The 22,478-nt window shown below is 44.6% G+C and overlaps 2 protein-coding genes across 6 annotated transcripts in view; both read left to right on the plus strand.

Annotated features, from left to right (window-relative positions):
* Nucleotides 1-22,478, plus strand: part of LOC134285708 (cGMP-specific 3',5'-cyclic phosphodiesterase-like) — a 425,298-nt gene that overhangs the window by 394,156 nt on the left and 8,664 nt on the right. The gene's annotated exons all lie outside the window — the stretch shown is intronic.
* Nucleotides 1-22,478, plus strand: part of LOC109403600 (cGMP-specific 3',5'-cyclic phosphodiesterase) — a 400,426-nt gene that overhangs the window by 204,738 nt on the left and 173,210 nt on the right. The gene's annotated exons all lie outside the window — the stretch shown is intronic.

Here is a 22,478-nt window from a genome sequence, read left to right on the forward strand (position 1 = left end):
TGTTTTCGCTTCGAAAGCTAGATACAAACTGAGTTTAATAGAGTTTTCATAGGTGTTTCTAAGTGTTTCAAGGCGTTTCAATGCGCTTCAGGGCATTTCAGAAGGTTTCATAGGGGTTTTAGGGGACTTCAGAGAATCTCAGGTGAATTTCACGGAGTTGTTAAAGGGGTTTTAGATGCATTTCAAGGTGTTCAAACGCGTTTCAAGGCGATTCAGGGCATTTTAATGCGTTTCAGGAAGTTTAGATGGCCTTAAGGGGGTTTCAGAGGCTGAATTTCACGGAGGTTTAATGGAAGTTTCAGAGGCGTTTCAAAGCGTTTCAATGCGTTTCCGGGCATTTCAGGAGATTTCCAGTGAGTTTGAGGGGATTTAAGAGGCTCGCGGTTGAATTTCATTGTGGTTTAATGAGGATTTCAGAGGCGTTTCAAGGCGTTTCGGGACATTTGAGGAGGTTTCATACGGGTTTTAGGGGACTTCAGAGGCTCTTAGGTACATTTCATGAAGATTTCATGGGGGTTCTAGAGGCGTTTCAAAGCGTTTCAAGGCATTTTAATGGTATTCCGAGCGGTTTCAGGGGAATATAAAAGCCCATTTAACTTTTCCTCTTTTGCGTCAATTTCTTAGATATTATGCTTTTGGTCGAAATACAAAGTGACCAAACGTGCGAAAATTGATTTTTAACCTACTTAGAAATGTCGCAACTCAATTTGGATTAGTGCATATTGTTGCTTTTAATTAGCTTAATGATGCGCAATAGAAAAAATAGATTCAAATTTACTTCGCAGCTGCAACTTCGCATGTGCTTCTAGCGACGACTTCGATTTGGTGGTGCGACGATAATACAACCAAATACGTTAGTAGATCCGATGACCTATACTCAAGGAAGTTCTTGGAGATCCTCAAACTGACAACGAACTCATAACAACTCATGACAACACATAGCAACATGAGGCTGTGAATGAATAAATTTTATTCATAATTCTCCAATAGGTCACTGATTACGGCTTGTAGATCAGATGGCCTAAACTCCAGGGAGTTCTTGGATACTCTTAAACTTTTAACCCTTAAACACTCTGTAAAGTCCCTCCCTTAACTCTTAATTCTGCTTTTATACCGTAAACCATCTTAATCTGTAATCTTGAGTACTCCAACTGCTCTGAAAACAATCAAATTCCATTCAGGTAAGGTTACCTTAATGGACGGACCTACATAGATTTTACCTGAATGGAGGTTTCAGTGCAAACCATAATGTCATCTGGCAGTAATTTTCTTATTCTTTTTGAGTTTATCTTCTCTTTCACTCGTTTTGGACGCATTGTATCTATACGGATCAGAAATGTACTCAGAAATTGTCAGTATACCTATCGCTACTTTTGCGGGATTTAAAAAAAGAAGCACCGGTGTCGCTTGATCGCCACAGTGAAGAAGACAATAATGATTGCAGTCGCGCATGAAGGGACTTCATCGATGATGATGACAGCATGCTAACAATAAACAGAAAATATGGCCCATTACAATCTATAAACGGTCGGTCACAAGTCAGGCCCAGCCCGAGGTGAATAAACACTTCCGCGAATCGGGCCAAAAACGTCCTACTAGCATGTGGACGAAACGGGCGCTCGGTTTCGACGACTGTTGGAGTTTGACGGTTTGGCGGCAGTTTGTCTTCTAATGGCATGCGTGCCGAAATGGTCCACTCTGGTGGTTGGGTAGAACTTCGGCTATTACCGTGCTGTTGCAGAGTGTGCGGGTGGTGATCAATTAAACATCTCGCTATTGAAGCACGGATGGGATGCAGCATTTTGTTGGCACAGCGGTTGGGGATTGTTTTATTAGGGTATCGCGCCACTTGGGCGGTGGCTTCTATATTCGTCTGTTTTCCAGTATAACTCAGTCAATTTTGAAACAATTGACTTGAAATGTTGTACACGGGTAGAAACTATACCTATCTCACCACATTCCAAAAGTTGTGTCAATTGGTTCAAATTTGACTGAGTTATAGTGGAAAACAGACGAATATAGAAGCCACCGCCCAAATGGCGCGATTCCCTACATTGACATTATGTGTATAATTTTAGATTTATTACACTCCGGTCGGTGTTCATATCAATATCGACCGGATAAATTAATGGCAAATCTATTGAGTTTTTCGTTTATGTGCCTTGAATGGGACCACACATTTCAAACACAATAGCTCAGCCTCTCGACTGTCGGTTGTCGTCTAGTTTGATGGAAATTGACAATTGTTTTCGATTTAGATGAACTAGAGTCAGTCGTTGTCGGAGCAAGCTTTTTAATGAGGTGTGTGATCATGATGACTTGGGCTGTAAAACGGTGAATCGAAAAAAAGAGCGTCCAACATAGCACTGATTCCCACAAGTTCCCAAGTCATGCTTCCTCGATTCTTGAGATGAATTCATCTAGAATATTGAGAGAGATTTTCACAAAAAAAAAGATTCTCGGATTGCACCAAGAAGCTCAAAAGAAATGACCCAGAATTCTGAAAAGGGTAGCTTAGAACCCTAAGAAAGATCTCTCCAGAATCCTGAGAAAGGTTTTCTCAAAATAGTAGGCGGGATTGCCAAAGAAATCTGAGATATACTCTCACAGAATTCTAGGAGATATGATTCCCCCAGAATCCTGAGAAGAATTCCTCCAGAATCCTTCTAAGTATTCTCCCAGAATTTCCCTAAAATCCTGGGCGAAATCTTTTAGAATGCTGAGAATAAATCTGCCAGTATCTCGTGAGGCATTCCCTAGAATTCTACGGGTGATTTCCCCGAATCCTGAGATCATTAGGAGAACTCTTCCAGATTCTTAAGAGAAATATATCTAGAATCCTAAGAATGATTTTTCCGAAAATCTGATAAGTTTTCTCCCTGGAAGAGACTACAAAAAGAAAATCTAGAATGGACATCTTCAGCGTTCTGAGAGGTATTTCCACATAAAACAGAAAAATTACCGCAGCTTCCTGAATGACATTCCCCCAGAATCTTTGAAAGGACTCCCCTAAACTCCTGAAAGTAATTGTACCAGAATTCTGAGAATAATTCCTCTAGAAAACTTTAAATTATTACACCAGAATCTCAAGAGAATATTCCCAAATTCATGTCAGGGATTTTCCCTAATTACTAAGAGGGACTCTCCCAGAATCCTGAAGAAAACAGAATTCTACTGGGATTCTCGTAGACTGCTGAGAAGGATTTCTTACGAACCCTAAGAGGAATCACAAAATCTTTGCGAGGGATTCTCAAAAATCCAAATTTCTCTAGAGAATTCTGTCCAGAATTTCGTGAGAGATTGTTCAATAATCAATAATTCAGACTGACAGACAGTGCCCTAGAATCTTGAAAAATATAGCCCCAGAATCCCAAAAATTTCTCCAGAATCATGAGACAAATTCCCCAAAATCTTGAGAGAAATTTCCCCAACATCCTGACGGGGATTACCTCAGAAAGCCCAATTTTCAGAGAAACTTGGGAAGAGTACCCCCAGAATATTAAAGGATCTAACGCAGAATCCTGAAAAGGATTCCACTAGAATCCTGTGTGGGATTCCCCCAGAACTTAAAGAAATATTCCCCCAGAATTCTGAGAGGAATTCCGCTACAATTCTGAGAATGCTGAGTATGATTATCCAAGAAGTCTGAGAGGAGTTGCTGAGAATGCTGAGAAAGATTTCCTCAGAATTCTGAGTGGGATCCTAAGTGAGGGTCTCCAGAAATCTTATTCGAATCAACCCAGATCATTCAGAAATTTCTTAGAACCCTGAAAGAAATTCACCCATGGTAGGGAACCCTGGTAGGAAATACCACAAAATCCAGAAATGAATTCCCTTAGAATCCGGAGATTCCCTAGATTTATCACACCAGCATTCTGAGGAACATTATCCCAGAAAAGAAAGAAAGACTCTTCCAATATGAATTCTCCCTGAAATCTATTGAGGATTTCCCTAGAATCTTGGGAGAGATTACTCTAGTTTTCTGAGATGGATTCTCTCAGAATCTTTAGAGGAATTCTCTCGGAATCCTGAGGAATTTCCTCAGATTCCCGAGATGGATTCTCACTGAATCCTGTTCGTAATTCAGAGATGGGCTGACCTAGAATCCTGAGAAGAATGCGCTAGAACCCTGAAGGGACTCTCTGGAATATTAGAAGGGTTCCTCCAGAATCCTGAGAAAGATTCATAAAGACTCCTGGGAGGGATTGCCCAAGAAGCCTGAGATATACAGGTATGCCTCGATTTAGTGGACCATAGATTATATAGACTCTCGATTTTATGTACTTCGATTTAATGTACATTTTTTGATGGTTAAATTCTACAGTGCATTCCCAAAAAAAATGATAATATTTTTGAATGGAAAGAAAAATCGAATGTAAAAAATCGAATTCGATTGATTTCATGGGACTTCAACATCGATTCAAAAAATCGATTAATCGGAACAAAAATATCGATTTAAAACTGCCCAACGCTACTAGAGACAGAGAAATTCCTAGATGAATAATTCATAGTGGAAACCCTTTGAGGATTTCCAAACATATCTCCAGAGGAATAATTGAAGGAGGAATTTCCAAAGGAATATTTTTTGGTATTTCCGGAGGGATCCCGAAGGAATTCCCGAAGGAATCCCTGGTTGGATGCGCGAAGAAACCTTATAAGGAATCCCTGGAAGAATATCCGAAAGAATCACTTATTAAATTTCCGAAGAAATCCTTAGAAAAACTCCCAGGATAAACCCTAGAGGATTTCTTTTCCAGGGTTTCTGAATAAATCTTGTAAAGAATTCCCATATAAATTCCTGGCGGATTTTTCAGAGGCATCCTTTGAGGGATTCTCCTTATCTGGTCTGAATTTTGTAATAGATCTCTCCAATCTCGTGTCAGACGAAACTGGCCAACGCTTTGAACCTCCGCCATACGAAAGTATCTGGAATCAAAGATTCCTCCAAGCAGATCAAACTCATGTTGATTGCCACTATTAAGTCCAAAATGCTTTTGTACACTACGTCTGTCGAATTCCTGATCCTCAAAAGCCCAACGGTATGCTTGCCAAACACTCCGGAAGATGTATCGTCGCGGAAATTTTCCAAAAATCCGTTAGCCGATCCAGGATTCCACATCTCAGCCCATCCCCATTACCGTCTACCACGAACTGCACACTGGCAGCAATACATCGCTCGGCGAAGGACAGCCTTTTTCAGCCGAGACTCGCTTCGGATGGACTTTGCAGGGAAAGTATCCATCCATCTAATCTCCGCAAATGCCGCGAGTCTGTCTCTCAACACTGTGGACCGGAACCTAGAACAAGCGCAGCAAAAGTTCTGGGAACTGGAGGCCGTTGACAAGTTCACGGCCGATGAGAATATCTGTGAAGAAGGTCAAGAACTGTGTGTCACTTCCATACCACCACTCGCGGCGTATCGTCAGGTCGTTACGTTGTTTCCTTACCACCACTCTCGGTGAATCTCGATCAATCGCCAAATGCTGCTTTCTCAACATTGAGAAACGACTTGAGCAAGATCCAATCACCAAGAAGGCCTACTGTCGCTTCATGGCAGTATACGAATCCCTAAATCATATGGTGAAACTTGTGGGTCCAAAAGACGACCCCTCCTCGCGCATTGCTATCTTCAACACCATCCGGTGTTCAGAGAATCCAGCGTCGAGTTGAGTCGTCTTTGATGCCTCGTGTAAGACAGTGTCTGGATACGTACGGGACTTCATACGATGCAAACTGTTATGGATGGCTTAGCATCCGCTCCATTCCCGGTAACCCGAACCGTTGTACAAATCGCCCGAGACCGAAGAGTATCCAGCCGCAGCGCCGGAAGGGTCGAGGAGGATTTCTACGTGGGTGGATGATTTCATGTCTGGTTCTGACGATGTTGACTCCGCAACCCAAGTGTGACAGGAGATGTCTGCCATGTTGTCAACAGCAGGTTTTCCTCTCAAGAAGTAGGCATCCAACTCACCTGAAGCCCGGGCCGACGTTGCAACCGAAGATTTGGCACTGGCACCGTGCCACGATCTCCAAGACACGCATTCTAGTTCGACACTCGTATTGATCTCAACCTCAATCTCCAAGATATTAAGGAGATTAGCCGGTTGAAATCAACAAAGCCGCTGGAGCTGATCAACTACCAAGCGAAATACGATGGAGAAGCACTTGTGAGAGCACTACACTGGGTCATTACCAAGACAAGTTGGGTTGCGGGAACTATCACGCAATCACACTACTGAGTGCTTCCTACAATATACTCTCTCAAATTGTATGCCACCGTCCATCACCGATCGCAGGAGAGTTCGTGGGCTCCTCATGGGTTCATGGATTCATGGGTAAACGCGTTACAACGGACCAGATGTTCGCCATCCGCCAGGTATTGCAGAAATGCCGTGAATACAACGTGCCCACACTTCAATTGTTCATCGTTTTTAAATCGCCGTATGATACAGTCGATCGAGACCAGTTATGGTAGATTCTGTATTCCCGGATAAACTGATACGATTGATCAAGGCGATGATGGATCACGTGATGTGCGTTGTTCGAGTATCAGGGCACTCTCGAGCCCCTTCGAATCTCGCAGGAGGTTACGGCAAGGTGGTGGTCTTTCGCGCTTGCTGTTCAATATCGTCTTAGAAGGGGTAATAAGGAGAGCAGGGATAAACACGAGTGGAACGATTATCAAGAAGTTCGTTCAGCTGCTTGGTTTCACTGATGATATTGCAATTATAGCTCGCAAATTTGAGACGATGGTGGAAACGTACATTCGACTGAAAAATGAAGCCTGGCGAATCGGATCAGTTATTAATGTGTCGAAGACAAAGTACATGATGGTAAAGAGCTACAGGGAGGAATCACCAGTCCTGCCACCCCGAATTTCTATCGAAGTATTGAATCCGTGTACTTGGGATCACTGGTGACCGTCGACAATGACACCAGCAGAGAAATTCAGTGACGCATTGTGGCATGGAATCGAGCTTACTTTGGACACCGCAGAACTCTACGATCGAATAAAGTTCGCCGTCGCACGAAGGCATTGATGTCCTTGTGGAGCGGACCTGGTGTGATGGTTAGAACACTTGACTATCACGCCGTGGACCTGGGATCAAATCCCACTCCCGACAAACTCGCAAAATGCGAGTTCTTCCTTCGGAAGGGAAGTAAAGCGTGGGTCCCGAGATGAACTTGCCTAGGGCTAAAAATCTCGTTAATACAGATAAAAAAAAAGATGTCCTTCTGACTTCAGCTAGATTGAGGAGGTACGGCCCGAGCCAAGGAGGTGCGGCTCAAACAGCGTCTGTTCTGGCATCCAGCGGCTGAGTAAGAAACGCTGCACCACGCCCAGCTAGATCCAAGGTGGTAGCCCCATCAGCGTGGTCGTCCCAGTGTTGGTTGGGACGTTAAACAGAACTGGCACGATGGCCCTCCGGCGAGACAGGAGTGTTGGCGTAGGCCCAATAAGCCACCCGTAAAAATCCCCATTACGAATAACATAGGAGAAAATACGACTCGATACAATCGGCAAAGACCCACGCGACGAAATAAGGACTACGATTGGAAACTTGGAACATGGAATTGCAAGTCACTAGGTTTCGCAGGATGTGACAGGGTAATCTACGACGAACTACATCCCCCCAACTTCGACATCGTGGCGTTGCAGGAACTTTGTTGGACTGGACAGAAAGTGTGGAAAAGCGGGCATAGAGCGGCTACCTTCTACCAAAGCTGTGGCACCACCAATGAACTGGGAACAGGATTTATAGTGTTGGGCAAGATGCGACAACGTGTGACCGGGTGGCAGCCGATCAACACAAGGATGTGTATGTTGAGAGTTTAAGGGCCGTTTCTTCAACTACAGCATCAACATCGTCCACTGCCCACACGAAGGGAGACCCGATGACGAGAAAGAAGCGTTCTACGCGCAGTTAGAGCAAACATACGATGGTTGCTCGCCGCGTGACGTGAAAATCGTTGTCGGCGACATGAACGCGCAGGTAGGAAGGGAGGAAATGTACAGACCGGTAATCGGGCGAAACAGCCTGCACGCCGTATCGAATGATAGCGGCCAGCGATGAGTAAACTTTGCAGCCTCCCGTGGTATGGTAGTCCGAAGCACCTTCTTTCCCCGCAAAGATATCCACAAAGCCACCTGGAGATCACCCGACCAACAAATAGAAAATCAAATCGATCACGTTCTAATCAACGGTAAATTCTTCTCGGATATAACCAACCAACGTCCGCACATACCACAGTGCGAATATAGATTCGGATCACTACTTAGTCGCTGTATGCATGCGCTCAAAACTTTCGACAGTTATCACCACGCGTCGAAGTCGAACGCCGCGGCTCAACATCGAGCAGCTGAGTAACGTAGAAGTGGCTCAGAACTACGCGCAGTAGCTAGCAGTGGCCCTACCAACGGAAGAGCAGCTTGGTACAGCTACACTTGAAGATGACTGGAGGGACACCCGATCCGCCATAGGTAGTGCCTCGGCTACAGCACTAGGCTACGCGACTCCGAATCACAGAAACGACTGGTACGACGGCGAATGTGAACAGTTGAAAACCGAGAAGAATGCAGCATGGGCGAGAGTGCTGCAACACCGTACGAGAGCGAATGAGGCACGTTACAGACAGGCGCGGAACAGGCAGAACTCAGTCTTCCGGATGAAGAAGCGCCAGCAGGAAGAACGAGATCGCGAATCGATGGAAGAGCTGTACCGCACTAAGGACACACGGAAGTTCTACGAGAAGTTGAACCGCTTGCGCAGAGGCTTTGTGCCACAAGCCGACATGTGCCGAGATAATCACGGGAATATTCTCACGAGGGAGCGTGAGGTGGTCGAGAGGTGGTGGCGGCAGCATTAGGATGAGCACCTTAATGGCGACGTTGCAAACCGAAGGTGGCGTGGTAACAGATCTAGGAGTATGTGCACAAGACGAAAGACTTCCGGCGCCTGACCACCAAGAGATTGAGGAGGAGGTTGGTCGGTTGAAAAACAACAAAGCCGCTGGAGCAGATCAACTACCAAGCGAGTTACTAAAACACGGTGAAGAAGCACACTGGTGAGAGCACTACACTGCACTACTGTGCACTGGGTCATTACCAAGATTTGGGAGAATGAAGTATTACCGGAGGAGTGGATGGGAGGTATCGTGTGTCCCATCTACAAAAAGGGCGACAAGTTGGATTGCGGGAACTACCGCGCGATCACACCACTGAGCGCTGCCTACAAGGTACTCTCTCAAATTTTATGCCGTCGTCTATCACCAATTGCAAGAGTGTTCGTGGGGCAATATTAGGCTGGATTCATGGGTGAACGCGCTACAACGGACCAGATGTTCGCCATCCGCCAGGTGTTGCAGAAATGCCGCGAATACAACGTGCCCACACATCACTTGTTCATTGATCTCAAATCGGCGTATGATACAATCGATCGAGAACAGCTATGGCAGATTATGCACGAGTACGGATTACCGGATAAACTGATACGATTGATCAAGGCGACGATGGATCGAATGATTTGCGTAGTTCGAGTATCAGGGACACTCTCGAGTCCCTTCGAATCTCGCAGAGGGTTACGACAAGGTGATGGTCTTTTGTGCTTGCTGTTCAACATTGCTTTAGAGGGTATAATAAGGAGAGCGGGGATAAACACGAGTGGGACGATTTTTACGAAGTCCGTTCAGCTGCTTGGTTTCGCCGATGATATTGATATTATTGCTCGTAAATTGGAGACGATGGCGGAAACGTACATCCGACTAAAGAGTGAAGCCAGGTGAATCGGATTAGTCATTAATGTGTCGAAGACAAAGTACATGATGGCAAAGGGCTCCGAGGAGGAATCGCCGCGCCCGCCTCCCCGAATTTATATCGACGGTGATGAAAGCGAGGCTTTTGAAGAATTCGTGTACTTGGGCTCACTGGTGACCGACGACAACGACACCAGCAGAGAAATTCAGAGGCGCATTGTGGCAGGAAATCGTGCCTACTTTGGACTCCGCAGAACTCTACGATCGAATAAAGTTCGCCGTAACACGAAGTTAACCATCTACAAAACGTTGATTAGACCGGTCGTCCTCTATGGGCACGAAACATGGACCCTACGTGCAGAGGACCAACGCGCCCTTAGAGTTTTCGAACGGAAGGTGTTGCGTACCATCTACGGCGGAGTGCAGATGGAAGACGGGACTTGGAGAAGGCGAATGAACCACGAGTTGCATCAGCTGCTGAGAGAACCAACGATCGTCCATACCACGAAAATCGGGAGGCTACGGTGGACGGGCCACGTCATCAGGATGTCGGATAGCAACCCGACTAAAATGGTTCTCGAGAGTCATCCGACCGGTTTTAACAAATAACGCCCCTCGCTTTAAAAGCGAGGGTTTACAGGTGAATCACGCTAAGGTATTTTGGGTTTGATTTCAGGGCGAGTGATGTTTTTCTCGACTTACTTGCGCAAAGCTAATAACTTGTAACAAGAAAAGAAAATGATAAGAAAAATATAGCCAACACTGCCTGGTTGCTTACCAATCGCAGCCGGAAGCCAACTCTCTAGGAGGGTTTCACCAGAACAGGGCGGAAATATGTTTGGCCTCGGCCTTGGTACCATGACGACAGTCCAGGGTCGACCGGCTATGGATGGGATGGAATTATTGTGTCCATCATCATCATCATCATCGTCATCATCGCACTCGTCCGTCAGCCGACGACGTCAGCCAGGTTTGTTGAAAGGTGATTCCGGTGAATTCTTTGCCCTTCAGCCAGCCAAACGGAAGACACGGAAGAAACAATACCGGACTGGATCTTCTCCGGTGTTATTGCATTTTTAGCTTTCCGCAAAAGTGAGTTTATCCTCCTTCAGTTTCTGACAACCTACGACGCCGGGGCACTTAGCAGGAGTTGTTTTCCAGACAGACAGTGTTGCTCTCGGTTCGTGGAAATCAATTGTCGCAATTGCAGGGAAATGGCAGACTGTTTTCCGAAAGCAACGACATGCTAATGAAAACCAATTTCGATTACCTAGTAGTTTAAAAGTTTGAACAAGTCATTACATGATCTTCTAGATATGGAAATTTGATTCTCAGGACACCGTTGCTTCATTCTGAACATGGAAATCGACAATAGACTTTTAATATATTAAATTATGTCTTATGAAGGGAGCCTAGGGCCTATATAGTCGAGGCGGTAAGCAGTAAGCACAGTATTCAGCAAAAGACCATGCTGAGAGTGTCAGTATCGTTTTTCCAGGTTTTCTACTGTTTTATGAACTTTTCGTAATGAAAGATTTCTTTACTTCCATGGGCTTCTTTGTAAGGAATCTCGCCACTTGGGCGGCGGTTCTATATTCGTCTGTTTTCCACTACAACTCAGTCAAATTTGAACCAATTGGCACAACTTTTGGAATGTGGTGAGATAGGGATAGTATCTACCCGAGTACAACATTTCAAGTCAATTGGTTCAAAATTGACTGAGTTATAGTGGCAGACAGACGAATATAGAATCACCGCCCAAGTGGCGCGATACCCTAGCTACTCTGTCAAACAGAATACATATGCAAAATGGTCATGGCAGAGAAAGCTTTCAGGTAATAGCTGTGGAAGTACTCATAGAGCAGCAGCTTGTATCAGTTGGGACGTAACGCCAAGAAAGAGGAAAAAAGTCAAACGAAGGACATCTTATGCCTGTTACGCTGTTACTCAATGCCGCTTCGTTCAACTTCCCTCTCTAATTTGCTACCAATTTTCTCTTGATTTTGAATTTTTCAATCATCAAGTATAAAAAGCATCGCCGGAGATAGCAGATGCTTCTTTCATCTTACGTACCATAAATTCATAAGCATTTTCTTCAGCACGTCCAACAACTCAAGCAGCTCGGTTCACCCCCAACCACTACCAGCTAGCTGTGAAGAAAAGCACCGCTTCGATGGCGCTCTTGTTCGTTTCCTCAGGTGTGCAAGGTGTCGCCGCCGGCGCCGGTGGCCTTCTATATAGATAGCGGATGAGATCCATTGCCCGCCCGAATGCCTTTGATCCCCCGAGTCTCCTGCTGTCGTACGCGCGTAGTTGATCCAATCCGATAAAGAAGCGAAAAATTTCTTTGAAAATTATGAACGTAGGTAATCGGAGCATGCACGGTTCAACGCATCCAACAACGTGTTCGAATGGAACAGACGGGAATTTCTGCGCTTTCGCCGAGCAAAATCAATCAACGTTGAAAAAGGAGAGAAATTGGATACCGGCAAAGCGGTGCAATGTGGAACTGATTCGTTATTGATGGTTATTGTTTTTGATGGTACCGTGTGGTTTAGGATTCGTGCTACATTTTCATACACTAGATTTTCTTATTATTCCATGAGCTGGGAAAGTATAAAATCAAAATGAGAAAACTCAGCCCTCGAGAAGAGGTGTTGGTCTTGAAGGTTTGAGATGAGGCCTAGGGGTTTTCCTGGATGCCTAAAATGAGGATGATTCAAAAGGTTCCAGGAGTGTGTGGGGGCTCCAGGGAAATTTAAGATAGCTTAAATTGGTCTCAAGGAGCTTTCCAAAGAAATTCAGGGAGCTTCAGAGCCGTACCTAAATCCTCCTGACACACTCCTAAAAACCCTCTGAAGCGCTCCTGAGTCTTCCTGACACTCTCTAAACGCCTGTGCTGTCCCCTGGCATACCTCTGCAGCTTGATGAGGCCCTCTGAAACGCCCCTTAGATCATCTAAAATGATCCTGAGATCCCCTGATAACTTCCCCCCCTCAAAGCGCGCTTGAGATGTCCCTAGAGACTCCGAAACACCCCTAATACTCCCTGAAACGTTTCTGATACCCACCTGAAACCCCTGAAACTCCCTTGAGGCCCCTGGTGCCCCCTAGAACCACCTGAGGCAGCTGGAACGCCCCTGAGACCTCCTGAAACGCCTCTGAGACCCCCTGTGCTCCCCTAAAATCTCCTGAAGCGACCCTGAGATACCTCAGTACCTCTATGAAACCCTGAAATGTCCCTCACAAGTGGAGCGGACCTGGTTGGATGGTTAAAACACGTGACTATCACGCCGAGGACCTGGGATCAAATCCCACTCCCAGAAAACTCACAAAATGTGAGTTCTTCCTTCGGAAGGGAAGTAAAGCGTAGGTCCCGAGATGAACTAGTCCAGGGCTAAAAATCTCGTTAATACAGATAAAAAAAACGTCCCTCAGGAATTTCTCCAGAGATTTGTTTAGAAATTTGTTAGGAAATCTATCCTCCGAGGATGTCTTGCGAAATTATATTCAGAGTTTTTTTCAGGAATTACTCTCAGTGATTTTCCAGGGTTGTGTGTGGTTACAAATTTTGCGAAATGTCTGCAGAAGTATGGGATTTTTCGACTGGGAACTTGATGGAAAAGAGGGATGGCTTTCTCAGTCTTTGATTCAAGAACGATTTTTATCTACATTCCCGACGTTTCGGCCTAGGGATTTGGCCTTTTTCAAGGGTCGATAGACGGTAGACACTACGACCCTTGAAAAAGGCCAAATCCCTAGGCCGAAACGTCGGGAATGTAGATAAAAATCGTTCTTGAATCAAAGACTGAGAAAGCCATCCCCCTTTTCCATCCTGTCTGCAGAAGTTCTTCCTGGGATTTCACTTAGAATGTTTTACCGCATTTCTTTTTGGAGTTTTTTTTCCTGGATTTCCCTTTGCAGTTCTCCCTAATTACTCATCCCGGAATTACTCCTTAGAACTCATTTCTCAGAAATGCATCCACAGTTCCTCTCAAAACGTCTTCAATAAGTCATCAAATCTTGTGAAAAATCCTGATGCCTTTCCAAGAGATATTTCTCAAGAACTTCCCGTAACAAACTCGTTGTTGCGTTTGTAAAATAGTTTTAAGAATTTTCCATGAATCGCATTCGACGTAACTTGTGGAGAAATCCTTGCTGAGGAATTTCTGCATCCATTTTAACTTTCAGATTCATCTAATTTTCATGGAATTCACAGCATCTTATCGGATTGCCGGAAACATCTGTGTTATGGAGCAGTCCTCCTTTTGTTCCTGTAGCAATCAGTTAAAGTGGTGGTCAATCCCGGCAGGTATTCCTCCGTGCTAGAAGGAAATTCCCTGGACCGAATCATAACGGATGGCCCAGAAGTGTAGCAGACAGCGTGACCCTTTACGACCCGACATTTTTTGCTTTCTAAAAAGTTCTGTGACAGGTTGATTGTTGTATCGAGCCCTGAGGAAGGTCCCATACCTGGACCGAAACGTCGGCGATGATCTGAAATCAGTCAACGCAATTTTTTGAGACTGCAAGCCGAAAACCCAAGAAATCTTCTGGAGGAATCTTTACTGAATGCCAAGCTCTCTGTAAAAATCTTCAGTATTGTGGGAGAACTAATCGTTTTGCCAGTTCCGTACTTCATACATTAAGTAAAAGCCTATGATCCTGAGAGGTAGAAAAATGCTCGAAACCCTAATTGGTCCACCTAGTGGTGATGACACCTTTCTCGTGTCTTCGAAACCCCATTTCAACAGACCTCAACTGACTTGCTCGCACTCTCATACGTTTAACAAAAATCCATTTCGTGGCACCAGAAATCGTATCGTTTATCTGGCTTTTAAAACTCGTGAAAAAAATCCACAATCTTGAATTTTTCACCGCCATTTTTTGTTTAAGTCCGCCATCTTGGAAATTCTGGTCGCTATTTTTGGACTCCTCATACCAAATAAAACCATATTGCATGGTTTTAGATCCTTAAACACCACTAACCAGACGCCATATTGAATTTGGAACCGCCATCTTGGATTTTAGACTACCATCTTGGGAATTCTGGTCACCATTTTTGGACTCCGGACAACTTCCCCATACCGAATATACTTACCCATATTGCACGGTTTTAGAGCCGAAAACGCCATTAAACAGTCACCACTTGGAATTTGAAGCCGCCATCTTGGATTTAAGGCCTCCATCTTCGATATTCTGGTCGCCATTTTTGGGCTCCGGGCATCTTCCCTTAACCAAATGTGCCCATTTGGCATGGTTTTAGAGCCTAAAACCACATTAGCAGTCGCCATCTTTAATTTTTAGCAACCACCTTGGATTTTGGACTGCCATCTTGGATATTCTGATTGCCATTTTCGGACTCCGGACATCTTCCCCATACCAAATATACCCATATTGCACGGTCTTAGGGCCTTAAACCCCATTAAGCAGTCGCCATCTTGAATTTTGACCCACCATTTTGAATATTGGACCGCCATCTTGAATTTTGGATCGACGTCGTGGAATTTCTGGGTTTCAGTGCACTACACTGTCCCTTTCCACATTAAATTCATCAATCATGCTAAAGGTTACAAAAATCACCGGAGTTTGATGTGTCACATGATGGGGCTTGGTTCAGTTTCATATACGGCCAGTTCTACCGCGTGGAGAGTGCAGTACAGAGTGCGTGGCGGCATTTGGCGTGATTGGTGAAGAATGAGCAGTGATTAGTGAGTGTTGAACTGTGAACAATGAATAGCGCCAAGTGAGAAGTGCAAAGTAGTGAATAGTGTAAGACCATGAGGATAGCGAAGAGAGCAGTCAGTGATTACTAATTATTATTGAACAGTGAAATGTGAGGAGTGAGATGTGAGCAATTTGGAGTGATGAGTTAGCAATGAAGAGTGAGTAGTGAGAAGTGAGTACAGAGGAATGAGCAGTGAATCGTTAGGAATGAAAAGTAGATACTACAAAGAAGGGAGTCAGAAGTATAGTGAGGAATGAGCAGTAAGGAGCATGAAGCAATGAGAAATGAGCATTAAAGATTAAGAAGTGCACTGTAAGGAGTAGGCAGTGGAAAAGTAGGGAGAAATAAATATAATGAATAGTAAGTAATGATTAGTAAATTTTAATGTTGAATTGAAAAAAATAACATTGAAAACAATGAAAAAATGCAGTGAAAAATGAGTAGTGAGAAATGAGAAGAGGAGAATGAGCAGTAAAACATGAGAAGTGACAAAAATGCAGTGTGAAGCAAGGAGTTAGTAGTAAGCAGCGAGGAATATACCGAAAGGAGCGTGAAGCAGTGAAAATTGAGCAGTAAAGAGCAAGCAGTAAACAGTGAGAAATGAGCAGTAAAGAGTGCGAAGTTAACTGCAAGGAATATACAGTGAATGAGTGAGGCGTGTGAAAAGAGGAATGAAGAGTGAGTAATGATGAGTAAGTAGTGAGCAGTGAGAAGTCAGTAGTGAGAACTGACCAGTGAAAAGTGAGAAGAAAACTGTAGAGGAATGGGTAGTGAAAAAAGAGAAGCGAATGAGCCTGAAGGTTTGAAAAGTGAAAAAGAGTGCGAGGAGTGTGATACAATTAGGAGTGAGAATTCTTCAATTCTTCAGAGAGCAATGAATTGTGAGAGATGAAGAGTAAGTGCGAAAAACGCAGGTATGAGAATAGGAAAGAAAATGCGTATAGAAGTTAACCAGACTGGAACGAAGGGTGTCAATTATTGAGGTGTGAGAAGTGAGCATCGAAGAATCAGAAGTGAGTAAGCAGTGTGGCTTTCCAAAAAAAAAATGAAAAACGAAGTGCGAGAGGTGCGAAGTATTGAGCAGTTAAAAAGTTAAAAGTGAGAAGTGGGCAATCAGTAACTTAAAGGGTTTTAAGAGATGCAACGCGTGCGCACAAAAAAATGTGAAAATTTATGTGTTTTGTAGGTTTAGGATCAGATTTCAAAGGATGAAACATGGATTTAAAAATGGCGTCGATCATCGATTTCCGACATCATATTGCATTAAAATTCATTTAAAAAAACCCAAATTAATCCAGCTAGGGGTGATAGTGCCTTTCTCGTTCAACATGTTCTTACAATCTTTCCGGCAACGTAAGTCAAAGTGTTTCTGAATCCGAATATTTTTATAGAAAAGCAAGCATTTTATCAAAGACATCTATGAATTGACTTAAAACTTATTGATTGCACATAGTCCGACGTTATGTTCAACGTATAAGCAGGGCTGAAAAATATCAGACTTCTCAGTTGACTGCTTGAGCACTTTGTTGAGCACCTTCACTAACACTGGAGGCTGATCAATATCAAGACGATACTAACAAGCTAAGTTATAACACAATCACAGATCACAAAATTTTTTCTGAACAATTGGGCTATATCTTATTGACCGTTGAAAACAAGAGCGATAGGTAGTGAGTATAGTGCGACGTCTGTTTGTATGTGGGTTTAATTTGTAAGATTTTGTTCTCTTACACATATTTATCGCTTCGATTGATTTTATTTACTTTCGTAGTTCCGGCGAAGCACCAAACGCTGGTTGTGCAACCCTACCGGTAGTCTCTAATGTTGTATGAGCCTATTTTCTAGTTAACCGTTCCTCGGGTTATTCAAAAAGCCGTGATGTAATATGTTGAATGGTACATTTGGTTACTTTCGATGCGGTACCGGAACAGGTTCCTGAGCACACCGGGTCTCCCAAATATAGTCTGAGACTATTTTATTGCTAACGTTCATTAGGTTACCCAAAAAACATGCATGGGTGGATATAGATCATTTTTACATTTGACCACTTCCAGTGGGACACCAAGAACTGGTTTCGGGACACTACCGGTTGTCTAAAATATGGTCTGAGGCTATGTTCTTACGAATCGATCATCGTGTATTCAAAAAAGCTGCTATTTGATGTACTGTCAAACACTTATTTGTGCATTTCGCCAGTTTCGGCGAGACACTCGAAATTGGTTCCGGTACACTACCGGTAGTCTTAAAGTGGCCTGAGACTTTTCTTGCTGACCGTTCTGCGCGTCATCGAAAAAGTCGATATTTAATGCACGGTGTGCATGCGTTTGGTTCCGTTCTACATTTGACCACTTCCGGCGGAGCACCTGGAACCGGTTTTGGGCACAGTATTGTTTTTCCAAAGTGTGGTCTATGATTGTTTCTCTTGTTAACCGTTCAGCAGGTTACCAAAACAGCTATTTATGGGGTTGGTTCTCCTTCACATTTGACCACTTCCGATGGGGCACCCTTAATCGGTGAGGAATACTACCGGTTGTTCTAAATATGGCCGGAAACTTTTTTTGGCAAAATCAAGATACCTAAAAATCCGCGATTTGATTTGTCGCATGCGTTTGGTTCACTTTTTTGTTTCGCCATTTCCGGTGGGACACCCGGATCCCGGTTCCGGATCACTACCGGTTCAGATACATATGGTCTGAGAATATTTTCCTGCTGACTGTTCATCAGGATATCAAAAAACCACTATTTGATATGTCGCATGTATGGGTTTGGTTAACTTCTAAACTTGGCCACCTCTGGCGGGACATCTGGAACCGGTTCCGGAACACTACTGGTTCCTATATGTACTGAGAATGCTTTCCTGCATACTGTTCATCAGGTTATCGAAAAAGTCGCGGTTTGATATGTCGCATGCATGGTTTTAGTTCAATTTTATATTTGGCCACTTCCGGCGGGACACCCGGAACCGGTTCCGGAACACAACCGGTTCAAATATGGTCTGAGAATATTTTCCTGCTTACCATTCATCAGGATGTCAAAAAAGCCACTATTTGATATGTCGCATGCATGGGTTTGGTTAACTTTTATACTTGGCCGCCTCCAGCGGGACATCTGGAACCGGTACCGGAATACTACCGGTTCCGATATGGTCTGAGAATGTATTCCTTCTTACTGTTCATCAGGGTATCGAAAAAGCTGCGGTTTGATATGCCGCATGCATGGATTTAGTGCACTTTTATGTTTGGCCACTTCCGGCGGGACACTCGGAACCGGTTCCGGGACACTACCGGTTCAGATATGGTCTGAGACCATTTTTCTGCTTACCGTTCATCAAGTTATCGAAAATGCCGTAGTTTGATGTGTCGCATGGATGGGTAGGTAGCGTTGTCATATCTGGCCCCTTCCTGGGGTACCGGTCCGGAACACCTAAATGACCATAACTCCGGAACGGCTGGACCGATCCGAACCATTTTCAATAGGAAACAATGGGACCACATTCCGCGTCGAATGAACCATCGGTCATTAAAATCGGTTGAGGTTTAGTTCAAAAAAGTGATGTGAGTTTTTTTTGTCCACACATACACACACACACACACACACACTCACACATACACACACCGACATCACCTCAATTCGTCGAGCTGAGTCTATTGGTATATGTGATTCGACCCTCCAAGCATTCTATCAAAAAGTTGTTTTTGGAGTGAACATATAGCCTTTCCAGTACACTTAGTGCACGAGAATGGCAAAAACATCGAACAACAATAGAGTCGAACATTGTTTTTCGACACTTGCTTGGACTCTTCAGGTGGGTTGCTTAATTCTATTGTCACTGAAAATGGATTGCAATATGGAGGTCTTCTACTTGAGAAGAACTTTTAGCAAGTCCAAAAAAAATATTGAAAAAACTTGTAATTAGAAGGCACGAAATGTTGCTAATTGACTAATTGCGCGTTCTGGTGGGACTCGAACCATTGACTCCGCATTTACTAAACCAGCGCTTTAACCAATTAAGGCTTCCAGTTCCTGACCTCTTAGGAGATTAAGAAAGAAGTTGGTCCGTCCAACAAAGCCGCTGGAGCAGATGAACTGTCAAGCGAGCTGCTAAAATACGGTTGAGATGCACTGGTGAGAGCACTATACTAGGTATATTACCAAGATTTGGGAGGAAGAGGTCTAACCGGAGAAGTGAATGCGAAGTATCGTACGCCTTATCTACAAAAGGGCGACAAGTTAGATTGTGGGAGCGACCGCATGATCACACAAGTGAGGGTTTCCTACAAAGTACCCTCGCAAACTTGATGCCGCTGAATGTATGATACTTCCTGGGACAATGGGTAAACGCGCTACAACGGACCAGCTGTTCGCCATCCGCCAAGTGTTGCAGAAATGCCGCGAAAACAATATGGCAAAAATAAATCGATCGAGATCAGCTATGGCAGATTATTCACGAATACCCGGATTCCCGGATAAACAGATAGGAATGATCAAGGCAACAATGGATCGAGTGATGTGCCCAGTTCAAGTATCCGGGGTGTTATCGAGTCTTTCGAATGTCACAGGGGGTCGGCAAGGTGGGCTTTCGTAACATCGCCTTAGAGGGTGGTGCGATTTTCACGAAGTCCGTTCAACTGCTTGATTACCTCGAAACGTTCATCTCATTTTCACGAATAGAAGTACACAAAACACAACACAGTCATAATCATCATTATACGAGTAAATTGAGCCTAGACTAAACATCTCCACTCCGAAAGACAAAAATGCAACTGACCATAATCAACCATTCCCGCACTTACCCATGACCACTACGTTCCAGGTCGATGGCTTTTCAGTCCCTCGTCCTTCCAGTGTATAAATCAGTTCATCACGCTCCCTGATAGGTATCTCTGCTGCGCTGCTGATGCTAACACCTCCAGGACATGAGCCAATTTACCCACTCGCATCCAGCGAACCGTGACCGGCAGCAAAACGTTGATTATGGAAGTAATGGCGTATTTTGTTCTACCCAACCAAGGACACGCCCATACCATTGGCAACGAAGACGACGACGACCAATAATGGTCCCTTTTCGTAACCATTCATTAGATTGGAGGAGCAAGGTTCTCGCCAACTATGCGCACACCATAATGGTTCGAAGAATCGGGAGTGGAGGTTGACAAAGACTAATAACACCGTCATCCTGATTTGGTATGAAAAGGTTTCCCGGGGCGAAAGTGCGGTGATGGCGGAGAAAAGAAAAGCTGCAACGTCCGGCCATTTGGTTTGCAATCTCGGGGTGGAAACATTGAACGGGGTACCTTTGGTAATCCGATGGAGCATTTCCACCAAATTGTAAATTCATTTATCAAAAATGTCCCCATTTATCTCCATTTATTTATAGCGTTTTCAAAAGGGTAGGATTTTAGGGGTTGAAAGGTTGATGATTTTTAACCAGTTCGAACCTTCTAAATGATGAAAACTCACATTGGCAACACCCATAATTCTGTTTTGAAATGGATGGTTTTGAGAATGTTGACCGTTTGAGATCTTCTAGGAGTCAGCAAATGTGATTCTTCAATTTTTGTATGATTTTTAAAAGTTAACCCAATACGATTAGTAACTTACAATAAACACTACTCACACTTCTGTTCCCTGGCTCTTATTCACTCCTCGATTGGGTAGTAGTCAATTCCACTTCTTCGATCGGTTTACCGTAGACCTCCAGCGTAAAGTCGTCAACAAAGCCGACGATCTTCACTCTCACCGGGAACTCTAATCTCAAAACCTCCTCGTACATGACATTCCAAAACACCGGACCCAGAATGGAACCTTGCGGGACTCCTGAGGTTATGTGAAAGCACTTCCGACCCACCTCCATGTCGTAAACTAGTACTCGATTCTGGAAATAACATCCGAGAATCTTGTACAGGTACCCGGGTATCCCCTGATGCAGGAGCGCATCGGCAATAGCCGCCCAACTGGTGCTATTGAACGCGTTCCTTACATCCAGAGTCACTCCTGCTCAGAAGTGAATCCCCCTTCTCCTACGCTGGAGCGCTTTTCCGGTGGATAACGTCTACGGTCGACCTACCTCTCTGGAAGCCGTACTGGCTACTCTAGAGACCATTTACAACTCCCTCGTCCAGGTATTTCTGCATAACAGACCTGAACATCTCGGGTGCCTCTGCAATAGCTACATTTAAGGCTAGCTTTGGAACTCCGTCCGGACCTGGGGCGTTACCTTCGCTATGGGACTTTGCTACAAAGTTGATGTACACGTGCTGTAGTCCCATGTACGCGAGAGGGCCGGGGCAGGTGGAGATCCTGCTGTACTGGTGCAGCTGATGGCGCCTGAACGGTAGTGATACCCTTGCCTTCAGCAGGTCAGATCGGGTTGCACGTAGGCATCAGTTCTTGATGTCTGTAAAACAGTTAGGCGCGGTCGTGGGGCGTTGACCCTGTCTGCCTGCCAAGGGCAAAGGAAATGGTGAGGTCCACTCGGGAAACTGGTTAAGTGCCAGCATGCTACCGTGATGAACTCTCCAAAGCGAGTCATCGATGTTCGTTGATGCAGGCTACGCAGCTAACCTTGAGGGTGCGATGGGCACTAGCCCCTCTCTGAAGCAATGCCTTCTTGGTGGTTCCGGAGAGACGTAGGGTTTGGCGGCGCAGTATCATAACGTCCGAGGCCATAATGTCCCAGGGCTTTATGGCGTATTTTTCAGGGGCATGACGTCCAAACATGCAGATATGTCACGAAGTCCAAGGAAAGAAGGCACATAGGATATTGTGACGCATCCAAACTTTTGGACGTTATTTCGCAAAAAAAACGCGACTTAACGACCGGGACAGTATGGCCTCGGACGTTATGATCCGGCCCCGGGTTTGGCGACCATAGGAATGTGTTTTAGTGGGTCGAGGAGAGAGTAGTCCTGGCTTTTACTTTTGTTGTAGAAGACGGCCTTAAACACACTACCCTGACCTTCCTGTTCGGGTGTCTGTTGGGCAGATTATCCCCCTAT

Source organism: Aedes albopictus, chromosome 1 (assembly GCF_035046485.1).
Source record: "Aedes albopictus strain Foshan chromosome 1, AalbF5, whole genome shotgun sequence".
NCBI classification, from domain to species: domain Eukaryota; kingdom Metazoa; phylum Arthropoda; class Insecta; order Diptera; family Culicidae; genus Aedes; species Aedes albopictus.